This window comes from Lactuca sativa, chromosome 4 (genome assembly GCF_002870075.4).
Source record: "Lactuca sativa cultivar Salinas chromosome 4, Lsat_Salinas_v11, whole genome shotgun sequence".
Taxonomy (NCBI): domain Eukaryota; kingdom Viridiplantae; phylum Streptophyta; class Magnoliopsida; order Asterales; family Asteraceae; genus Lactuca; species Lactuca sativa.
The window spans coordinates 123,640,098-123,663,180 of NC_056626.2; positions in this window are offsets into that span (position 1 = coordinate 123,640,098).

Sequence of the window (23,083 nt, forward strand, 5' to 3'; positions counted from 1 at the left end):
TTTTTGCATTTGAGGGGGCATATATTTGTGTTTTACCGTTTGAAAATGTCATTTTACCCATTTTAGCATGTATTTCTGCTTAGTCACCTGCCAAGAAGGTTAGTGAATACATATAACCTGATGACCTTTTTCTTCTTCGTGCGAATATGCACATGGAGTGTTTGAATCATGGCTTCATCCACGCTGAGAAAATTTATAGGTACAAAGACCATCAAGTGAAGCACGTGATAAGGGTTTCGATTTTGCTCACAGGGTGGAGGAGCTCCGGCCAGTGTACGCTTCTACCATATCAACTCTTCCTTCTCCTAAATCAGGATTTGTTGTTGTTAATTCAATGGAAATGTTTTCGATTTTGCTCACAGGATTTGTACGTTTGAAATGTTTAATTTTATTTAAATAGAAACCACATGCAGATGCTATTACATATAATATATATATATATATATATATATATATATATATATATATATATATATATATATATATATATATATATATATATATGATTCAATATAATTACAAATTCATATATCAACTTAGTATAAATATTATTATTTTATAGTTAATCTCTTATTATTTTCAACATGTTTATGCAAAAAAAAAATAGTTATATGGTTTTATTGCGTTAAAAGCACATATATTTTTATATAATTAATCTCTTATTATTTTTAACATGTATATTTGCCTACTTTGACATTATAAATGGATTACTTTGTTATAACGAGCATCTTTCTTTTTTGTATTATTCGAAATGTAGTATTCACATAAAACCTTATGGTTTTTATGAATTAAAAAAACAATAATATAGATTTTTTTGTCAATTACAAAACACGCGTAAAGTATTACTTTTTGTATCATTCATACTAAATGGTCTTTATCAAATGGTGTAGTTAGTACATAAGACGACATTGAGGTTTTATGTAACTCATAATCTTGTACTTTCTACAATTACATAGTAGGGGAGGTTGGGTTATTATTTTTTTACGCTCCAAATTAATAGTTTATGTTTTCTTTTTGGTTTGTTCCAAAAAAATAATCTATATTTCTAAAAATAAATATCACTTTTATCAAAATACTCTTTATTATTAGTTAAACTACTATTAAATTCAATTAAACTATCATGAAATTAAATACAACAAAAAAGTACAATTGTCATTTCGTTTAATAAAATTAATATTAATTAATGTTTCTTTAATTTGTATATTTTTTTGGGTAAATTACACGGATGGTCCCTGTGGTTTGGGGTAATCTGCGCGTTTGGTCCCTAACAACTTTTTTTAACTCGGAAGGTCCCTATTACAACTTTTTGTTGCACATTTGGTCCCTATCTGACCTAAAAAGACTATTTTGCCCTTAATGACTATTTTTATTTTGTTAGTTCTTTTTTTATGTTGTTAATTCTTTTTATATATTTTAGTTATTATTAAATAAATTAAATTAAATTATTAACATATTGCTGGAAAAATGACAGATCCCAGCATAATCCTCTACTCTTGCCACCACCTTCGGTCACAGGCACTAGCTCCGGTCGTCATCGCTGACCATAGATCCAATACCACAGAAATTACCCAAAACTCAACACACTAAATATACATCTAAATCCAAACCTGTAACTCAAAACCAAAATAAAACCTGAAAATGATGATCAATCCTAAAACAAAACCAGATTCAAGTGAGCCCCCCACCCTTTCGTTAGTAGCACAAGAACACCCTCTTATGCCTTTACCGCTTCACGCCGATCCTATGGTGTTCTAGTTTTTGCATTTGAAACCATATAAATCAAAATGTTTGAATCCCAATTGATGATGAATCCTATAAATTAACTAATGGACTGTGGTCTGGAAGACAAAGATCAAATTTCTTTGAAAATGAAGAAGATCGATGATGAGAAATCAATGTTTGAAACCCAAAAATCCAATCTAGAGACCTATAATATCAGTGATAAAACAGAATTGATTTTTGTTCTATGTGAGAGAATGGGAAATTCAGTGGGTTTGAACTAAAGAAAGGGAGTTGATGTTCACCGGAAGACGATGTCTGCAAACAAAGTTGGTTTGATGGCATGGATTGTTAAAGGTGGTGATGTAAGTATTATCAGTGAGATAAGATATGAGGGGGAGAGAAAGAGTGGTTAGTTTTCTCCATCGACATCCACCATCCCTGCTTTCACATCTCTCGATCTCCAAAAAACCCCCAATTGATCTTCAGAAACCGTGGAACCTATCTTCACTGTTGCCATAGTTTTTTCCCACGAACACGAACAAAAAAAAAGGAGGTGCAGAAACCCTAGTTCCTGTCGCCAACCGCCATGGTTGTGCTTTCTACAATTTTCGATATAGAAGAAGGAAAAACTGAGGTGTGAAAACTCTAGATCCCTTACCAGGTTGTGCGCTCGTTTGAGAAGGACAGGAAAATAAGGGAGGTGAAGCGTGAGCTTTGATGGGAGGGGATGAGGAAGTGGACCCATATATTTAATTAATATATTTTGTTCATATTAAATTAATATTTTTTTTAAAAATCTAATAATTTAAAAAAGAATAAAAGAAATCAATAAGGGTAAATCAGTCTTTTTAGAACGGATAGGGATCAAGCGTGCAACAAAAATATAAAGTATGGACGGTCCGAGTTAAAAAAAGTTGTTAGGGACCAAACACGCAGATTACCCTAAACCACAGGGACCATCCGTGTAATTTACCCTATTTTTTTCCATGGACAATAATTTTGAGACGGATAAAATATTAAATAAGAATTAAAGGGTAAAAAAAATTAATAATAAGAAAAAAAAGATATATCGATCATTTTAGATATCTTTGACCGTATGGTTCAACGAATTTATCCACAATGACCATCAATATAACGTTTTCAAGCATTCTCCTTAAATTGCTATTTTTTAAAAGTCATAGGGATCTTTTTTAAAATTTTGTCTAATTGAAATATTTATACCCATTTCTTTTATCTACTTTTTCTTAAATATGCAAAAGTACCCTCCTTTTGACCTTATGTATGTAGTTAGTAGGGTTACGAGCTCGAGAACGACTCAATCATTCATTTTCATCATTGGGCTTCAAAGTAAAATCATGGAAGTAATATTAATTAAGTTATATTAAACTTTTATGAGAACATTTAAGATTGTAACTCATAACACCTCATATTTATTTTTAATGTATTAGATAATAATTAATCTTTAAATATATATTAAATTTTATGATAAAAATACCGATTACCATATTATTCTCTTATTTGTATTTGCTTTTACAAAACATCCCGGATATTTATTAGTTTTCTACACCAAAAAGCTGACGATTTAACAATATTTAAAAGTACTAATTACATAAAAGCATTCAGTTTTGTCGTTTTTTCAATTTAAACGTAATAATTTTTTTTATTAAAGTCATCCTATTTTGGAAAAAAAATTTGTTATAAGACTATTTATTATATTCATCACTAACCACTATAATAGTGCATTATAATAGTGAATGTCAACTCATCATTGTATTCAACTACTAAAAGATTGAGATATTTACTATTATATCCATCTTATTTTTTATTTTATATATATATATATATATATATATATATATATATATATATATATATATATATATATATATATATATATATATATATATATATAAAGAGAGAGAGAGAGAGAGAGAGAGAGAGAGATATAGATGGAGAAAGATAGAGAGAAATAAAGAATGAGTGTAGTGGCATGTGTTCCCCGCCATAATTGATCACGAAAATGTTTTACCACTAATCACCACAAACACATGAGATTGTGTTCATATGCATGACTAGTGGCTACGTAGACCACAAAATGGTTCATGACAAACATACCAGATGGACCGACTATAATGAGTGACCTTTCATGACAAACATACCAGATGGACTAATTATAGTGAGTGACCTTTGTAGTCGGTTTAGCAACTCATCATGATGAGATACTTTTTTTTTATTAAACCATTCAAAATAACTTTTTATTTTTATTAATTTGACTATAATAAAAAAAATTTATATTTTTTTGTTAATATGTGTTAGGAAAATTTAATAAAATTAAAAAAGTTTTAAAGATAATATTGTTTTGTCTTTTTTTTTTTTTTTTTTTTTTTTTTTTTTTTTTGTATTTTTCTCAAAAAAATGGTTTATTAGTTCTCAATAAAAAGTTTTTCTAATTTGACAACTTTTGATATATAACAAGATATTTTTTAAGTTTTTTAAGTTTATTTGTCTGTTATTATAATTTAAAATAAGATGTGTTATTTTTAAATTTATAATTTAATATTTATCTGCTCTTTGCACATGACTGGAAGTCTGGAAGGTTGGAATACATTTGTGACTTCAGGCCGATCAGTGGTGGTGGGCATGTTACCTTTGGGAACAATGCAAACGGGATAATCATGGGATATGGAGTGTTGACTACGGGTAGCTTCTTAATTCAACGAGTTACTTACGTAGATGGTCTTAAACACAACTTGATCAGTGTCGGTCAATTATGCAAAGTTGGTCATCGAGTAGAGTTCGACAATGAGTATTGCTATATCATGACGAGTGATAGAAACAAATGCTTGATCAAAGCCAAAGCCGAAGGGACAATGTACCCACTGGATGTCTCTTTAATCATTGGAAAACCGCAACTACGTTTCTTGTCGAAAGCAATATCTGAGGTGAGCTAGTTATGGAATCGAAAGCTAGCACATTTTAATTTCAGATACATCAACAAATTGATGACTAAAGAGTTAGTTCGAGGACTACCAATTCTAAAGTTCAATAATGAGACTTTGTTCCCAACATGTAAGTATGGTAAACAAACCAAGGGAAGTCATTCATTGATAATTGATTCCTCGATCGCTGAACCTCTAGAGCTTCTTCATATAGACCTCTACGGTCCTTCAACTGTAGCCAACCTTCATCACAATAAATACATTTTGGTTATAGTTGATGACTTCACTCGCTTCACTTGGGTCTTCTTTCTAAGACTCAAATCAGATACACCGCAGATCTTGATCAACTTCATCAAAAAGATAGTGCTTCAGATCAAACTCCCTATTAGAAGAATAAGAATTGATAATGTGGCATAATTTACTAATCAACTATTGAATAGCTTTTTGGTATCAAAAGGGATTAACCACAACTTCTCAGTACCATGCACATCGCAACAAAATGGAGTGGTGGATAGGAGGAATAGAACGTTGGTCGAAGCTGCAAGATCCATGCTCAACTTTGCCAACTTACCTCTTTACTTTTGGGTTGAAGCAGTGGCAACTGCTTGTTTTGTTCAAAATTGAAGTATCATATGCAAACGCCTCAACAAGACTCTCTATGAAGGTCTAAACAATCGAAAACCCAATGTACGTTTCTTTCACATTTTTGGTTGCAGGTGTTTTGTGGTCAACAACAAAGATCATCTCAACAAATTTGCACCGAAGTCTGATGAAGGCATCTTCTTGGGTTACTCAACAAACAAGGTTGCATACAGAGTTCTTATAATGCAAACAAGACTAATGGTCGAAAGCTTCGATGTTAAATTCGATGAGTATTATGTCCGCAACACGACTCCCCTTGCAGAAACAAAGTTCATCCTAGAGAGTGATATCCCACCATCCTCGGGTCCATTAAACATAGTTGAAGTAAACTATAATGACCTATTTGATCCCGCAGAGACTGCACATCTTTCATAAATATCGGTGTCTCCGATAGCACAACAACAACATGCAGAAATATCTGGAACTACCCTTTCTGAAGGAACTTTGTTTAATACTTCCACCTCACCGGTTGAGGGGGAAAAGTTCAAATCCTTTGAAAGTCACAACCATTGAGGTTCCAGTACTTGAAGATGTTGATCTGGTACCTATTCACAAAATGACCAATCAATCAACTGTTTCTTGAGATTCTGAGGGTGAAGAAACTGAAATTATTGATATCGAAGTGGATCCAAGGATAATAAATCATTCATCGGTCCAGGGGGAACTCCCATTATTGGTTCAGGGGAAACCATCATTAGTTCAGGGGGAACTCCCATCCGAAGTCCAGGGGGAACTTCCATCACCAGCCGCATAACCAATCCCAATAGTCCAAGATTCATCTGTGGGTTGCTCTCAAATCGAGGGGGAACTACCTTCTTCCAAGGATAATCAATCAACATCGGTCCGAGGGGAACTCCCATTGTTGGTTCAGGGGGAACTCCCATTTGAAGTCCAGGGGGAACTTTCGTCACCAGCTGCATAACCAATCCCAATAGTCCAAGATTCATCTGCGGGTTGCTCTCAAATCGAGGGGGTACTACCTTCTTCAAACTAACCCGAAGCTCATCTGAGGTAGAGGATATTCCCTAAAGTGCAGTCGCAGACCATCAATAAACTCGTTTACATATCTGGACGAAAGATCACCCATCAGGCCAGATCATTGGGAACCCATCCGCAGGTATTCAAACCCATTCCTTTACAGACTTAACTAATCATTGTCATTATACTTTCCTGTCTTCGGTCCCACAAAAGAAGCTCTTATGGAGCTTGATTGGATAATAGCAACGGAAGATGAATTGGCTGAGTTTGAAAGAAACCAAGTCTGGAAGTTGGTACCGAAGCCTAAAGGCCACAATGTAGTTGGAACAAGATGGGTTTATAAGAACAAGTTGGATGAATCATGTGCGGTGGTTCGCGACAAGGCACAATTGATTGCAAAAGGGTACAGTCAACTAGAAAGCATTGACTATGATGAGACATATGCACTAGTTGCAAGGATGGAAGCCATGCGTATCTTTCTAGCGTATGCAACTCACAAGAACATCAAGGTCCATCCAATGGATGTAAAGAGTGATTTCCTTAATGGTGAACTGAAAGAGGAAGTGTATCTACAACAACCTCTAGGCTTTGAAAGTTTAGAATTTCCCAACCAATGTTACAAGTTGGACTAACACCAAATCTAGATCTAACACCAAAGACCATCAAGGTAAGAGCTTTTTACCTTGAAATTCTTGTAATTGAGCAAAAGATCCTGGATCTACAAGCTCAAGCCACTCCTCCAAGTGTTCATCTTCTTTTTATTCACCATAAACACCTACAAATCACTTTCCAAGCTCAAAAAATCACCACAAGCTCTTAGGGTTTCGAATATAGGGTTTAAAGGGATGGAGGTTGATGATAATATGGTTTGGTGTTGAGTTAAGGAGCTTAAATAGGGTCCAAGACCCTAAATTAGGGTTTACATGAAACTGGAGTACGCCCTGTGTACTCCCATTACGCTCAGCGTACTCCTCAAAGGTGTCGCGATCCTTCACCCTAGTACGCCCAACGTACTCCCTATGTACGCCCCACGTACTAGGTGTAGCCTTAAACCCTTTCGAAGGCCATACTTCTTCGTTATAAGTCTGTTTCCGACGATCCTTATATCCACATAAAGATAACGAGAAACTCTATGCTTCTATAAACTCATACTTGCCTTAAAACTTCCCAAACTAAAAATCCAATTTTTATAAAAGCCCGAACTACCACTTTACTGATATACCCCTTGGCTCCAAAACACAAACCAAACTCCCGGATCATCTAAATTACATTACCCATGCCTAAATGGGTCTAAATATCTCTTCCCCCAAAGGCCCTAAGCATGATGATAACCGATCTTCAGGTCACAACCCTAAATTGGGAAACTATTTGGAACAGGGTGTTTCATAGTAATGGTTTTCGCTAAAATTTATGTAAGTTAAGCTACACTTATTTTATTTCAAGTGTAATTTATATTTATATTCATAGTCATTATTTTGAACCTATAAATAAGATTTATTAGTGATTCTAAGTCATTATATTGATTGATCTACTTACGTGAATGATGTTTATGCTAGACTTAATGAGGTGTTTAAAGTGTGATTTTCAAACAGTATACTCTGTATACCAAACGGACCCTACCTATGATATGATCTTACATGGTTATTCCTTACTTGATAGATATTGATGTAGACATTGGGATTCGTGAGGAATCTAGACTATCACTATTAATTTACAAGAAATATAAGACTAAGACTTAGTGATATTTATACCTATGTCCTTTTATGGGAAAAGTTAATGCGATAGGAGAAGAGTTGACCAAATCACAAGTTATCCACCTAAGTCAGGTGAGTGTATAGTCCCCTTCATGAACATGATTTTAATACAAGTATTAATTAAAGTATTAGATATCTTTCGAAAAGTTTATATGTGAACAATATGCTTATTTCCTGGAATGTGTTAGAAATGTATTTGATAAGATATGATGTGTGAACCATATATGGTTCTATATGTGTTAATATATATATATATATATATATATATATATATATATATATATATATATATATATATATATGTGTGTGTGTGTGTGTGTGTGTATGTGTGTGAGTGTGTGTGTTGTAATAATAATAGAAGTGTTATTAGAGAAAAAATAAAGTATATTAATACCTAATGTTTTATGTTAAATATTTACATTAAATTAAGATAGAGTTGCCTAAATAAAGTTGTTATTGGAAGTAGAATTATAAGCCTTGTAGTCTTGCCTATTAATGAAATACGACTTACATAGGTGTACCTTCCGGACCCTTGGAGGTAATTAAAATTTATGGATTTTGGATTTTGGGTGGTACCACGTCGTGGTGAAGGCATCCCACAACGTGGTATTCACCACGACATGGTAAGGGTTGATGGGTCACGAATTTTAAATGACCACCACAACTGTGACATCTCCATTTCCACGGTCAGAAAAGATCGATTTTGTTTATGCTTCATAAAAATCAGAGTACTTTTTTTTCATAAAAATGTTGTGGAATTTGTTCCCAGAAAAACACGATAAATACGTTATCAAAACATTTTCAAAGAAACGTAATTTATTCATTTTAAAACGTTTGGGATGTCATTGTCAATACATAAACATAAGCATAAACAGAACTTACTTTTATTTACACTAGTGATGTACATCTCTTTAATCTCTCAGTGTAATGTGACTTCATAACAACACCTGTGACATAAATAAGCTGGAGTGGGTCAGGTTGGGAAACCTGGTGAGTACATAGGGTTTTCAACCCACAATAATATAATTATTATGTTCAATCATCAAACAATTAACCCAATTACCCATCCCCATTATCTTCTTTATTCCTAAGTACTCTCCTTAAGGATTTATCATAAGGGTCGTCTCCTACATCATATTTACCTCTCATCTCCTTACATCGTGTCTCCTTATATGTTTGTTCCTAAGGACTCTCCCTAAGGATCATCGCCTACATCGCCCGGACAGTATTGATTCATGGATTACTCCCTCAATACGTGCCCACCAAGGGTTAAGGTATCATCGCATGAATACGTAGTGACAACATCGCCTGAACTCGTAATTCATAGTAAGGGTGTTAGAGTATCATCACATGAATACGTAGTTACAACATCGCCTGAACTCGTAATCATCATCACCTATCTATCCTCACCTAATTATCATCACCTATCTCTCATCATCTTATCTCATCACACATCAACTATTTCATCTACCCATGTTTTATCCCAACATATTATGTAGATATAAAATAAATATACAGTTTAAATCATTTAAAACATATATAAAATCATTCATCCATCATAGACAGCAAGTATTCGGATAATATGCACACATAGCACGTAATTTATATAAAATACTTCATATCTATGTGTAAGATGAAAGGGACCATGCACTCACTTGATTAGGTGGTGAGTCGGCACTCGGACATCACTTCGTTACTCTTAAAATAATTATCCCTTAACAAAACCTAGTATCATTACCACTAGAGTTTAGTCTAACGTTAACCGCGACTAATTAATAGTCTAGCTATTATTACTATTATATAAGCGTTAAACAATACTTATATAACCCAAAATAATAGCCCAAATACTCCTTATAAGGTCCTAATAACATTACTATATTGAAACATAAGCTATACTAAAGATAGGTTAGGCGTAGCTCACTTATAGCGGGTTTTCTCGAAAACCGGGATTCGCTGGAGCAACGTTGCCGAGCCGAAAGGCTCTTTTCTCGGGACTCCGGGAGCCTCGGGGCTTCCTTCGGGTGTTAGGGAGTTTACCTAGGCTTTTAGGGGGGGGGGGGGGTTAGGGGCTAGAGAGAGAGTCTAGAGAGAGAAAGAATGGTTTGGAAAGGTGTGAGAATGAATGGAACCCGACACCTCTATTTATAGTGTGAAATCCTGATGGACTCGCCGAATAGGAGGACCTACTCGCCGAGTTGGGGTATGTGGCAGCCTTCTGGTGGTGCCACGTGTCCAATTCTGGTGGTGCCATGTCACCCCCTATTGCGTATCGGCCTTCAAACTTAGAAAAATCATAACTCTCGCATACGAGCTCCGTTTTCGACGTTTTTTTTCAACGCGTAGGTAAAATCAAGATCTACAAATTTCATTTAGACTCCGCCGGCTAATTCTCGACCGATCTCAAATTTAACAGTAGGAGGTGTTTAGACTGTTAAATGACCGCGAAGAATTCGTAACTCCTTCATACGGACTTCGTTTTCGTCTATATTTTTACCGTTGAGTTCCTATTAATGAGATCTTCAACTCTCATTTAGGTCGTGTAAGCCAAAAACCGCTCAAACTAAAATTTGAGTTTTGGGTCGTGCACTGCTAAGCCGAATCTTAAAAAATCATAACTTCCTCATATGAAGTCAGATTTGGGCGTTCTTTTTATGGATGTTCTCGGTTTAACGTATACTACAACTCTGGTTTAGATCACTAAGGCTAAAAAGTCATCCATCGTAAATTCACTATTTACGTCTCCCGGTGTCATGCCGGTTTTGCCGAAAAACTTCGACGAGCCATAACTTCTTCGTTATAACTCAGATTTCGGTGTTCTTTATATGTACGGAAACCTAGAGAAACATTCTACAACTTGGTTAAGATTATTTATTCTAAATAATCTTTTGTAGAAAAGTCGTTTTCGACCCCTATTATCTCTAAATTGACTAGCCCGGATCTACGGGCGTTACAATTATCTCCCCCTTAGGATGATTACATCCCGGAATCATCAACAAAACATGGCTCGCATGATGACTCCATACGTTATCTCTTCATCCTAGGTAATAATTGTAACTTTGATGTTTCTTCGAACGAGTATCTAACTCTAAGACTTCCTGACTGCAAGCGGTGCTCGATCTTGCACTTGCTCCCTATCTCACGTTAGACTCCAAATTATGACCTTCAATTCACAGTCTCGATCCTCACTAGATACGAACTTAAGATAAGTTCTTTTATTACTATCATGGACTGATGTGTCATATTCTAATGACCTATCATCATATGTTACAATGCTTAGACTCAGGTCTCTTAGAGTCTTCCAGAACAGACTATCTCATCTTAAAAGGTAGCATTTCTAGCTACAAGCAACCGTCGCGATACCTCTACTGATCGCTTTGATCAATTCTCCCGGCTTAAGTCAAGTGCTACATCGAACTTGGTTCTCTGAACCACCTATCATACTCATCGTATTCGGACTTAATTTGATATGATCACTAGGGTCGGAATAACAACAATCTTCTTAGTCATTACCGAAAAGATGGTAACGACATTCTTGAATAAAACATAATCAATTATTGGCTTCTTGGTAAACTTGTGACTTTCCCTGATCCAAGCGTGAGTCCTGTGCTTCCGGTAGTATATGCATCTACTACCTTTCACACCTACTTATACTCGTCCCAAGTATTGTCTCGCAGTCCCCAAGTCCTAAAATCTAAAAAAATTTAACACATACGAGTGTGTCCAAATAATCATAAAAATTTCCCTAGACTCTACTAGGACTTCTTTCATGCGTATCTTTAATCATCAATTCTGCTTCAACTCGGTTGGTTATGGAAATTCCAGATGATAGGAAAACTTTAGGAATTACACCAATCGTTCTATCATCCCGCCAATCAAATGTGTACATTCAGATGTACCGTACTTCTCTAGACGTACTGCTATTTTATCAGACATATTCTAAAGGCAAGATACTTCTCTTATGATATCTTCCGATAGGTATCATTCACTATCGTAAGCCATCTCATTTCATCTATTTTCTCAGTCTATCATGGTTCGCATCACCTCCTGAACTTCTGCCATTGTGACATGTTCGGGTGCAGGCGTAACGACCGATGCATGACCCATCACATTCTTAGGCTCAGTTTGTCATCTTCCTCGGATATTTCCTAGTCTGTCTTCACCATGACGTTTTGTACACCTAAGCTGACGTTCGGTGTACCGAGGTGAGAATTTTAAGATAGGAGAGATTTTATTTACGATAGACGTATAGATCTCCTTGTCACACCGAAAAGTTATATGTCAGTTCAAATACCATAATCAAACGTTTAGAAATCTGAACACATAAAATTTCCAGATCCGGTCGGCAACAGACCATAGACCCGAACAAATAATAGCATATAAGGCATCTTTATAGCTATAACATAAAACATTTAGCACATAAAACATTTTAGGCATCTTTCCTAAAATAAACTAGTGCTTGTGTCTAAAATATAGCAGACACTCATCTCACAATCATCGCTTAGCATTCTAAGTTTAAGTCTAGAAATTTCCTACAAATTTCTAGTTCGCTTAAACTAATGCTCTGATACCAACTGTGACATCCCCATTTTCACGGTCAGAAAAGATCGATTTTGTTTATGCTTCATAAAAATCAGAGTACTTCTTTTTCATAAAAATGTTGCAGAATTTGTTCCTAGAAAAACACGATAAATACGTTATCAAAACATTTTCGAAGAAACGTATTTTATTCATTTTAAAACGTTTTGGATGTCATTGTCAATACATAAACATAACGTACTTTTATTTACACTAGCGATGTACATCTCTTTAATCTCTCAGTGTAATGTGACTTCATAACAACACCTGTGACATAAATAAGCTGGAGTGGGTCAGGTTGGGAAACCTGGTGAGTACATAGGGTTTTCAACCCACAATAATATAATTATTATGTTCAATCATCAAACAATTAACCCAATTACCCATCCCCATTATCTTCTTTATTCCTAAGTACTCTCCTTAAGGATTTATCATAAGGGTCGTCTCCTACATCATATTTACCTCTCATTTCCTTACATCGCGTCTCCTTATATGTTTGTTCCTAAGGACTCTCCCTAAGGATCATCGCCTACATCGCCAGGACAATATTGATTCAGGGATTACTCCCTCAATACGTGCCCACCAAGGGTTAGGGTATCATCGCATGAATACATAGTTACAACATCGCCTGAACTCATAATTCATAGTAAGGGTGTTAGAGTATCATCGCATGAATACGTAGTTACAACATCGCCTGAACTCGTAATTCATCACCTACAGGTTATGAGCCTGTTGTTGTTTCCACGGGGTTGTCTATAATAGTCCGTGGTCGCCATCTATATCTGGTACCTTGTTTTTTTCTCTTGTTTGAGACAAGTCGTGAACTGCATCTCCAAATTGTCAGACAAGGTTATAGTATCTTTCATCCTACATCACCGATTCATCATCACCTATCTATCCTCACCTAATTATCATCACCTATCTTTCATCATTTTATTTCATCACACATCAACTATTTCATCTACCCATGTTTTATCCCGACATATTATGTAGATATAAAATAAATATATAGTTTAAATCATTTAAAACATGTATAAAATCATTCATCCATCATAGACAACAAGTATTTGGATAATATGCACACATAGCACGTAATTTATATAAAATACTTCATATCTATGTGTAAGATGAAAGGGACCATGCACTCACTTGATTAGGTGGTGAGTCGGCACTCGGACAACACTTCGTTACTCTTAAAATAATTATCCCTTGACGAAACCTAGTATCATTACCACTAGAGTTTAGTCTAACGTTAACCGCGACTAATTAATAGTCTATCTATTATTACTATTATATAAGCGTTAAATAATACTTATATAACCCATAATAATAGCCCAAATACTCCTTATAAGGTCCTAATAACATTACTATATTGAAACATAAGCTATACTAAAGATATGTTAGGCGTAGCTCACTTACAGCGGGTTTTCTCGAAAACCGGGCTTCGCTGGAGCAGCGTTCCTAAGCCGAAAGGCTCTTTTCTTGGGACTCCGGGAGCCTCGGGGCTTCCTTCGGGTGTTAGGGAGTTTACGTAGGCTTTTAGGGGGGGGGGGGGTTAGGGGCTAGAGAAAGAGAGTCTAGAGAGAGAAAGAATGGTTTGGAAAGGTGTGAGAATGAATGGAACCCGACACCTCTATTTATAGTGTGAAATCCTGATGGAATCGCCGAGTAGGAGGACCTACTCGCCGAGTTGGGGCATGTGGCAGCCTTCTGGTGGTGCCACGTGTCCAATTCTGGTGGTGCCATGTCACCCCCTATCGCATATCAGCCTTCAAACTTAGAAAAATCATAACTCTCGCATACGAGCTCTGTTTTCGACGTTATTTTTTTTAACGCATAGGTAAAATCAAGATCTATAACTTTCATTTAGAATCTGTTGGTTAATTGTCGACCGATCTCAAATTTAACAGTACGAGGCGTTTAGACTGTTAAATGACCGCGAAGAATTCATAACTCCTTCATACGGACTCCATTTTCGTCTATATTTTTACCGTTGAGTTCCTATTAATGAGATCTTCAACTCTCATTTAGGTCGCGTAAGCCAAAAACCGCTTGAACTAAATTCGAGTTTCGGGCCGTGCACTGCTAAGCCGAATCTTAAAAAATCATAACTTCGTCATATGAAGTTAGATTTGGGCGTTCTTTTTATGGATGTTCTCGGTTTAATGTGTACTACAACTTTGGTTTAGATCACTAGGATAAAAAGTCCTCCATCGTAAATTCACTATTTACGTCTCCCGGTGCCGTGTCGGTTTTGCCGAAAAACTTCGACGGGCCATAACTTCTTCGTTATAACTCGGATTTCGGCGTTCTTTATATGTACGGAAACCTTGAGACATATTCTAAAACTTGGTTAAGATTATTTATTCTAAATAATATTTTGTCGGAAAGTCGTTTTTGACCCCTATTATCTCTAAATTGACTAGCCCGGATCTACGAGCGTTACATGATGTCCTTCGGGCTCACCAATGCACCGGCAACGTTCATGGATCTCATGAACTGAGTTTGTAGGCTGATACTGGATCGGTTTGTAATTGTATTCATTAATGATATTCTGGTCTAATCCAAGACCAAGGAGCAGCACGAGGAGCATTTGCGAGAGGTGTTGAAGACCCTGAGGAGGGAGAGGCTATATGCCAAATTCTCTACATATGAGTTCTGGTTGCGCAAGGCGCCGTTTATGGGGCACATCGTCAACCAAAAGGGTATCTTGGTCAACCTGACCAAGATCGAGGCTGTGATGCGATGGGAGATTTTGAGGACCGCATTAGAGATTCAGAGTTTCCTGGGTCTCACAAGGTATTATCAGATATTTATCTAGGATTTCTCCAAGATTGCAGTACCTCTGACCCGTCTGATGAAGAAGAATGTGACCTTTTGGTGGGGTCCTGATCAACAGTTGGCTTTTGAGACTCTGAGGTAGAGATTGTGTGAGACCCCTATTCTCGCGCTTCTTGAGGGTTTAGATGACTTTGTGGTTTATTGTGATGCATCTATTTCAGGTTTAGGAGTCTTTCTTGTGTATAGGGTTCACATGATTGCTTATGCTTCGAGGCAGTTGAAGCCTCATAAAGCGAACTAACCTACACATGATTTGGAGTTGGGGGCCATGGTTTTTGCCCTCAAGATCTGGAGGCACAATCTGTATGGGGTTCAGAATACTATCTACACTGACCACAAGAGTTTCATGTACTTGATGGACCAACCGAATCTGAATATGCAGCAACAGAGATGGTTGGATATGGTAAATGATTATGATTTTGAGATCTAGTACCACCTTGGGAAGCCCAATGTGGTGGCCGATGCTTTGAGGCGCAAGGTGGTAAGTTCTTCTATTAGAGATGTTTGCTTGAGGATAGTTCTCACTTCGCCTTTGATGGATTTGATGGAGAAGGATCAGGTGGAGGGATTGAAAAAGGAAAAGTGGAAGGTAGAGAAGATTAGGGGACAATTTCCCTTATTTTTCAGAGACAACCGGGGGTTGTTGACTTAGTGTGGTAGGGTTTAGGTTCCGACATCAGGTGGGGTGAGACAGACGGGACTGGAGGAGGCGCATAAGTCAAAATTTCCTATCCATCCGGGGGTCAGGAAGATGTACAGGGATCTGAGGTTGAGATATTGATTGCCCTGTATGCAAAGGGAGATATCTTGGTTTTTTGAGCGGTGCCTGACTTGTAGCAAAGTCAAGGCTGAGCATCAGAGACCCCATGAGAAGATACAACCCTTACCCATTCCCATGTAGAAGTGGGAAGAGATTACCATGGATTTCATTACGAAATTTTCAAGGAAGAAATGTGGTGTTGATTCTATCTAGGTCATTTTTGACAAACTGACCTAGATTGTGCATTTCATACCGATTTCCGAGAGCATATCCGTTGAGAAGTTAGCCGACATCTATGTTCGGGAGGTGGTTGATAACGTCTATTTTATGCATATATTTATGACGTTTTATTATGATTTTATACTATGTTTTTATGCTATTTAGAACTAAAATATACTTAATACACTTTGAAATGTTAAATTACAGTTAAAATGAGAGTTGTAATGCAAAAGGAGGAAAAAGGAGCTAAAAAGACGCAAAAAGGGTGTTGTTGGACAGCTTGATCCCTCGTCAGTGTTTTGACAATATCTCATGACTCATAACTCCGATCGACGAGATTCAAAATGTTGTGAAAACTAGACATAATTTTAGACGACTTTCATGTTTTGAGAAAATGTTGATTCCAAATGAACTCGGCGAGTTGGGTCCTCCAATTCGACAATTTGATCAAAAGCTTCGCGATTCTTGACGCTGACTTAGGGAATACGGGATTTTAATGAAGAACTCGCCAAGTTGGTGTCAAAACTCGTCGATTTGATGATGAAAACTATAAATAAAGCCAAAAATTATCCATAAAGAGAGATCTTAGACCCTATATTGATTCATGCTCTTATAAACCCCCAAGAAGTCGTTTTGAGGGTCTAGAAGGCAGCCGGAAGACCATTAAGCTGACAAGAGTGAAGATATGAAGGATTGGAGAGAAAATTCATGCCAGTAAATCATGTGGTTTGTTGTTCCGACCATGATTAACGTTTAAACATAATTCTATATGCATTTACTTTCTGATTTGGGTTTTCAAACCCTTTGCTTTGTGTTTATGATTAGATGAACCCTTGATTTTGTGGATTAATTTCTATTTGGATTGTTTTATTCGTGTTTAAATAATCTTATTAAGCTTGTTAAAAGATCCTTATGTGTATAAGAATAAGTCAGTCTTATTGTTAGTAGGCCTCGTTCACAAAGTCGGTCTATAAGGGGGTATAAGGTTACTGCATATAAAATGGCAACTTAGTGGGTGTCCACTCTCAACCACCGCTTCCTTGACTGGTGGAGGGTGGTTAGCCGAACGGGTAGGATAGGACATTAATTCTCATTATAAGTATAATGATAATTATAAATTAACTAAACATTTATTAAATTCCCAATCTTAGTTACTTTAGTAAAAATGTGAAAATGGTGCTATTCCATGAAATTGCACGTTGCACCTTGTTAAGTCGTTAGTGGAGCGTGTGTGGTTAACCGACACACTAATCTGGGACTGACGGTGCGTGGCAAAGGGTAGCTTGATGTTAATCATAGATCAATGGAGTGTGTGTGGTTAACTGGTACATTGATTAGGTGGTTTGTAACATTGGGTGTACCAAGCTAATTTGCATGGTTATTCATACATTGTTTGTGATCCTCGGCATCCCAGTCACAAACTTGAAGGGCACAATCGAGATTCAAACATGCCATTAAAAAATTCAATGAATCTCAAAGGATCAAGGAATTTCAATCCATTTAAAACTTAATAATCAATTTCGTTTTTTCATGGTGGAAATTGGTAAATCATCATTTACCCACCTTCAAATATTTTGAATTTGGATTATGGCATCCCTCTTCCGAATTGTAAAATATTGTGTTGGGTCCTAGCCTTAATATTTCATTTGGGTGTTATATTAAGGACTTAAACCAACTAACTTTAATTTCTCCCATTGTATATGTCTATTCCAGACAACTGTGGTCTTCCCAAATATTTTGGAACAAGCTTTCCTCTTGAAGATGATACCCTACATGGCGATCAAGGTGAAAGATTAATCCCTTTGCCGTGCATTAGTGGAAATGGAAATCATACTTCACTTCCTCCACCCCCTCCAATAATTCTCCCTAACCCACAAGTTCAAATACTTGAAAAGATTAAGGTCACTCAAGCCCTACTTGCAATGAAACATCAAGATGGAAGACCTGTGTGTACTCATGTCTTGGAGATGAAGTCACATATTGACAGGCTGAGAGTATTGGGTGTCAAAGTCTCGAGGAAGCTGACTGTTGACTTGGTTCTTCAATCACTTCCCGAGTCATATAGTGAGTTCATTAAGGACTACTATGTGATAGACCACGACATGACCCTTATTGAACTTACTTATTTGCTTGTTCCTGCTGAATTAACAATGATTTGGCGCACTGGAAAAGCAAATTTGATTGGAAGATCTACTTCTTAAACTTCCATGGACATTGACAATGGTAACATTTGAAGTCCAGAAAAGATTTTTCTTCCCAATGGAAAGCGATCCGCCATAGCCAACCCGGTTGACCAAATGGTAAAGAGAAATGTTAAGTCTAAGATTCTCTCATGTGCCAATGAAAAAGAAGCCATTTGTTTCTACTTCCATTTGAAGGGACATTGGAAGCGAAGCTGCCCTTACTACCTAAAAGATCTGAGTGGTGGTTGTCGAGGCCAACAAAATTAATACCCTAAATATTATACACTAAAATAGTGTATAGTGGTAAAGGGATCGTATCTACGGAGATTGGTCCAATTTTATAACTCTATGAGAAATCTCTTTGTAAAAATACTTGTAAAATGACAATAAATTAAAGGGGGGGGGGGGGTTGGTCTTTTGAAATACTTGAAATAAACTAGAATTAAACTAAGATTTAAATAAACAATTTCAACAAAAATATGAGTTTGATGTAAAATCAATAAGAGAAGGATGGTTGACTTAAGGTTTCCTCACTTTGACTTTTGAAGAACATATCATTAGAATCCAATGGTGCAATACTTGATTTAAATCCTTAATTTGGGTATAGTAATCCAAGAAGCTTGAGATTACCTAGACTTTTCTTAGTTGTTAAAATGGTTAGAGAAACTCACAACAATTTCCTTAGTCAAAGTCACAATTTCCATTAAGCATGTAATTAGTGAAAGTCAACTAGCATTAAGAACCAAAAAGTCACCAAATCCAAGAGGAGTCAAATGCTTTCACTACCATGTTAGAGGAAATGTTTTTATGATTGCGTGAAGCAAAAACAACACAAAAATCATTTGTTGCTTGCTAATTTGAGGATCCTTTACTTAATCATTAAATTAGCCAACTAATCACCACAAGCACATTTAAACTCATGAATAAAAACATACAAGTAGTGATAATATGTTAAAACACAAAACATTCCCATAAAGATTTAAGAACAAGTTCATGGATTCTTCAACATTCAACAAAAGTTCAAAGGGTTCAACAAAAGTCAACCAAGATTAGTTTATCCAAGCATGGCTAAACTCAAAGAAACAAAGTTAGAGAAGATTGTACCAAACATTGAACAAGAATCAAAAGGTGAAAAGATGATGTTCTTAAGGTGTTCTTGGCCTTCAAAAATCTTCAAAACTCCAGAGAGAATGCTCAAAAATCGGATGTCTAAGAGTCTGTAAAAGTGGCACACCAACCTTCCCCATATAGCTCAAAAAAAGAATTTTCGGAATTGCCCCTGCAGGGGGTTGCACGACCTGCGTGCTATTGCGCGGGTGGCCCCTGGATGTAGCATCTTTGAGGTTTGGGCCTCCATAGCTTAGCCCACTTGGCCCAGTTCGAGTCCAATCAGCTCCTAGCCCATTTTTCTTCAAGTTTTCTTCAATTTAAACCCAATTTGGCTTCTCCAAATGATCATAATCGTCCAATCATCAATCTCCGCATGCTCGAATATTCTCCCGCATCTTGCAATTTTAAAGTTCATTTTCTCCAAGCCTTCAAATAGTCATCAAGCTTGCTCCATGCATCATCTCCACCACCCATCAAGCCTAAGGTCCTTGTTGTCCACCAATTCCCATCGCTTTCCATACGTCCCGAACATTCCCGCTCCACTAGTCTCCATGAAATATGCAATAAAGCTCACGAAACTAGAAAGTACACGAAATAGTCATAAAATAACAAAAAGAAAAATATGCATGGAAATTAACTAGATTATGGATGAAATATGCTAAAATAAACTATAAAAAGAAGTAAATAAAATGAAATTATTACTGAGAGAAGGTAGAATCAAAAAGTTTGACTCTGCTTCAGGTAAGTCTACTGTAAGACTCTATTAAGTTCCTAATTGTTGATTCTTAATACATGATGTGACAAGTTTTCATTTTGATGTTTTGTAGGATCATGCAAAAGGAAGGAAGCTTAAAGGAACAATATGTTAAATTTGGTCGCGAAGATGGATTTCAATTGCATGGTTCGATGATTGGATTTTTGAGCTGCTGCTTAAGAGTTATGATAGATACCTTAGAAATTTGTAATAACATAGTTTTCATTTATAATTGCATTGTAAGGAATAGTTTTTCCTCATTTTATAAATAAATAATTTTTTTTATTTTATTATATCTTCTTGCAATGACATTTGTGAAAATTGATGTTTGTATATTTCTATGTTAGCAATATGAATGTGATTCTTTCGTTTGTGGTAGTGTCGAGAATTTACAAAATAAGGAATGATTCTCGTCACCCAAGTTTCAATTGGATAGAAACTTGGAATCATGCATGCAACTTGTAGTGTGTGATGAATCAGAACCTTTACCTTTGGGAAATTAAGACTAATTCCCTATTTACATGAATATGTGAGTCAAGTGAAGGACTTGGAGATTGGGTACACTTGGTTGTGTACTGGTCGAGGTCCACCACAAAGATTGATAAAACTATTCATCATGATCTACTGAAAGTAAGTAAATATGGTTATGCTTACAAGTTTAAGTATAATTCTGAAACATTGGAAAAGTTTCAATGTATGACAGAACGAATGAGAAGAATCAAATTAGGCAGAAAGATAAAAGTTTCTCCAATCTAAAATGATGGGAGAGTACTTTAGTCTCGTGTTTTATGATCATCTTAATGATTATGGAAAACCATATCACAATTGATCCTCTAAGGACACCTTAGTGCACTTGTATATCTAAGAAAAGGAATCGTGAATTATTGAAATGGTTAAATCAAAAGGTAAATCATACTTCGTTCCAAGAACAAGTCTTAGAGTCATACTCCAAGTTTTTCTCTTGAGTGACATAATCTTAAAAAGGTTTATAACACTTGTCAGATGTAGAGTAAAATGTTTCTTACTCTTGTACATTTGAAATTGGTAAGTTGTGATGTTTTGGATAAAACAAAGACCAACTAAGACCAATTGTGTGAAGTGTTTTTCTTGATAAGAAACCGCACTGACTCTTGAATATTTGTTTATATTATATGTCAAGAGGTCAGTGGGAGTCTTAAAGATCTTTAAAAGTTTCAAGAACTAATCAAGATTAAACCTGTTGTTAATCACTAGCATACGACTCGAGGTTTGTAACCTATCGTTTTGACATATTCTTGTTTTTGTGTCCATTCCATTCAAAGATGACTATGCATGAGAGTTCTATGAGTACTTAATTATTTTCATAACAACTTCGAAGCAATGGTAGACCCTTGAGCTGCCAGGTGGCAAGAAATTAAGATTGAACAATTCAATCCATATGAGTTTGGATTTATCACTAACCTTGTCTTGTGATTATGGTTATGACAAATTCACATGGATAGGAACACATACACCATAAAATCTAAGTGTCATAAGGTTTCTCTCCAATTCATGAAAATGATTGTGAGGAAACGCTTTCACTAAGTAGATTTTAAGGAGATAGCAATTGTGGTATTTGCATTCTCAAATTCGATTATGATTACGGCATCCCTCTTCATAGTTCGAATTGTGAGAAATGGCAAAAGGTCTAAACAATTGAGACTTATTGTTGTAAGTTCTAAAATTGTTTAGACGCACATGTGAGCTATCTAAGGAAAGGTGTATGATTTTGAGAAGCCTAGATAAAGTCTTAATCGAAGCGTCTCGTATCAGAAATATGCACTTTGGTAAGGAAGTCAATAAGTATTGATTTCTAGAAGTCCAGCTGATTTCTGAATACATGTCAAAGCTAGTGGGAGCATAAGTGTTATGCTAGTAAGATAGTAATTATTATGCTAGTGGGAGCATAATTATTATGGAAAGTGTTGCAAGTTAGCAATGTAAATTATAGAAAAACAAAAGGTTTCAAATCGTAAAGTTGTAGGGTTTGAAAAGTTGTTTTGCCATAATTAAGGGAGAGGAAATTATACTTCATTTCAAATCTAAAAGCTTAGATTGAGTTTTTAATCAAATTTAGTCAAATATATATGAATGTTATGTTGGAATGGTTCAACATAAGGAAATTCTATATATGGAAATGTTAATTGAGTTCTCAAAATTTGATTATGATCACAACATCCCTCTTCATAATCAAAATTATGAGAACATGGCAAATAGAAATATTGTAGCAAAAGATTGGTCAGGTATCATGTCTTTATAAGTCGTGTCAAATATGTTTCGGGTATAGGATCGATTACATGTGCTATAATATTCATCCATTCTAAATTTTCCAAATGCCTAGGGCATCAAGAGGGAAAAAGGACTAGAACCGGATATGACTAAAGTGGTTAACAATTGTTAAGGACAATCTAAGGTTCGCTAAGGATTGGTCGCTTGTAGTTGGAAGTATAAAAATGGATGGACCATGTTGACACACTCTGAGAAGGGGTAACTCTTGTTCAGAAGTGATACTCAAAATGGGAACATGTAAATGTTTCCTTAAGTGGAAGTTATTCTTTACATCTGTGTAAGATTAGGAAACTTAATGC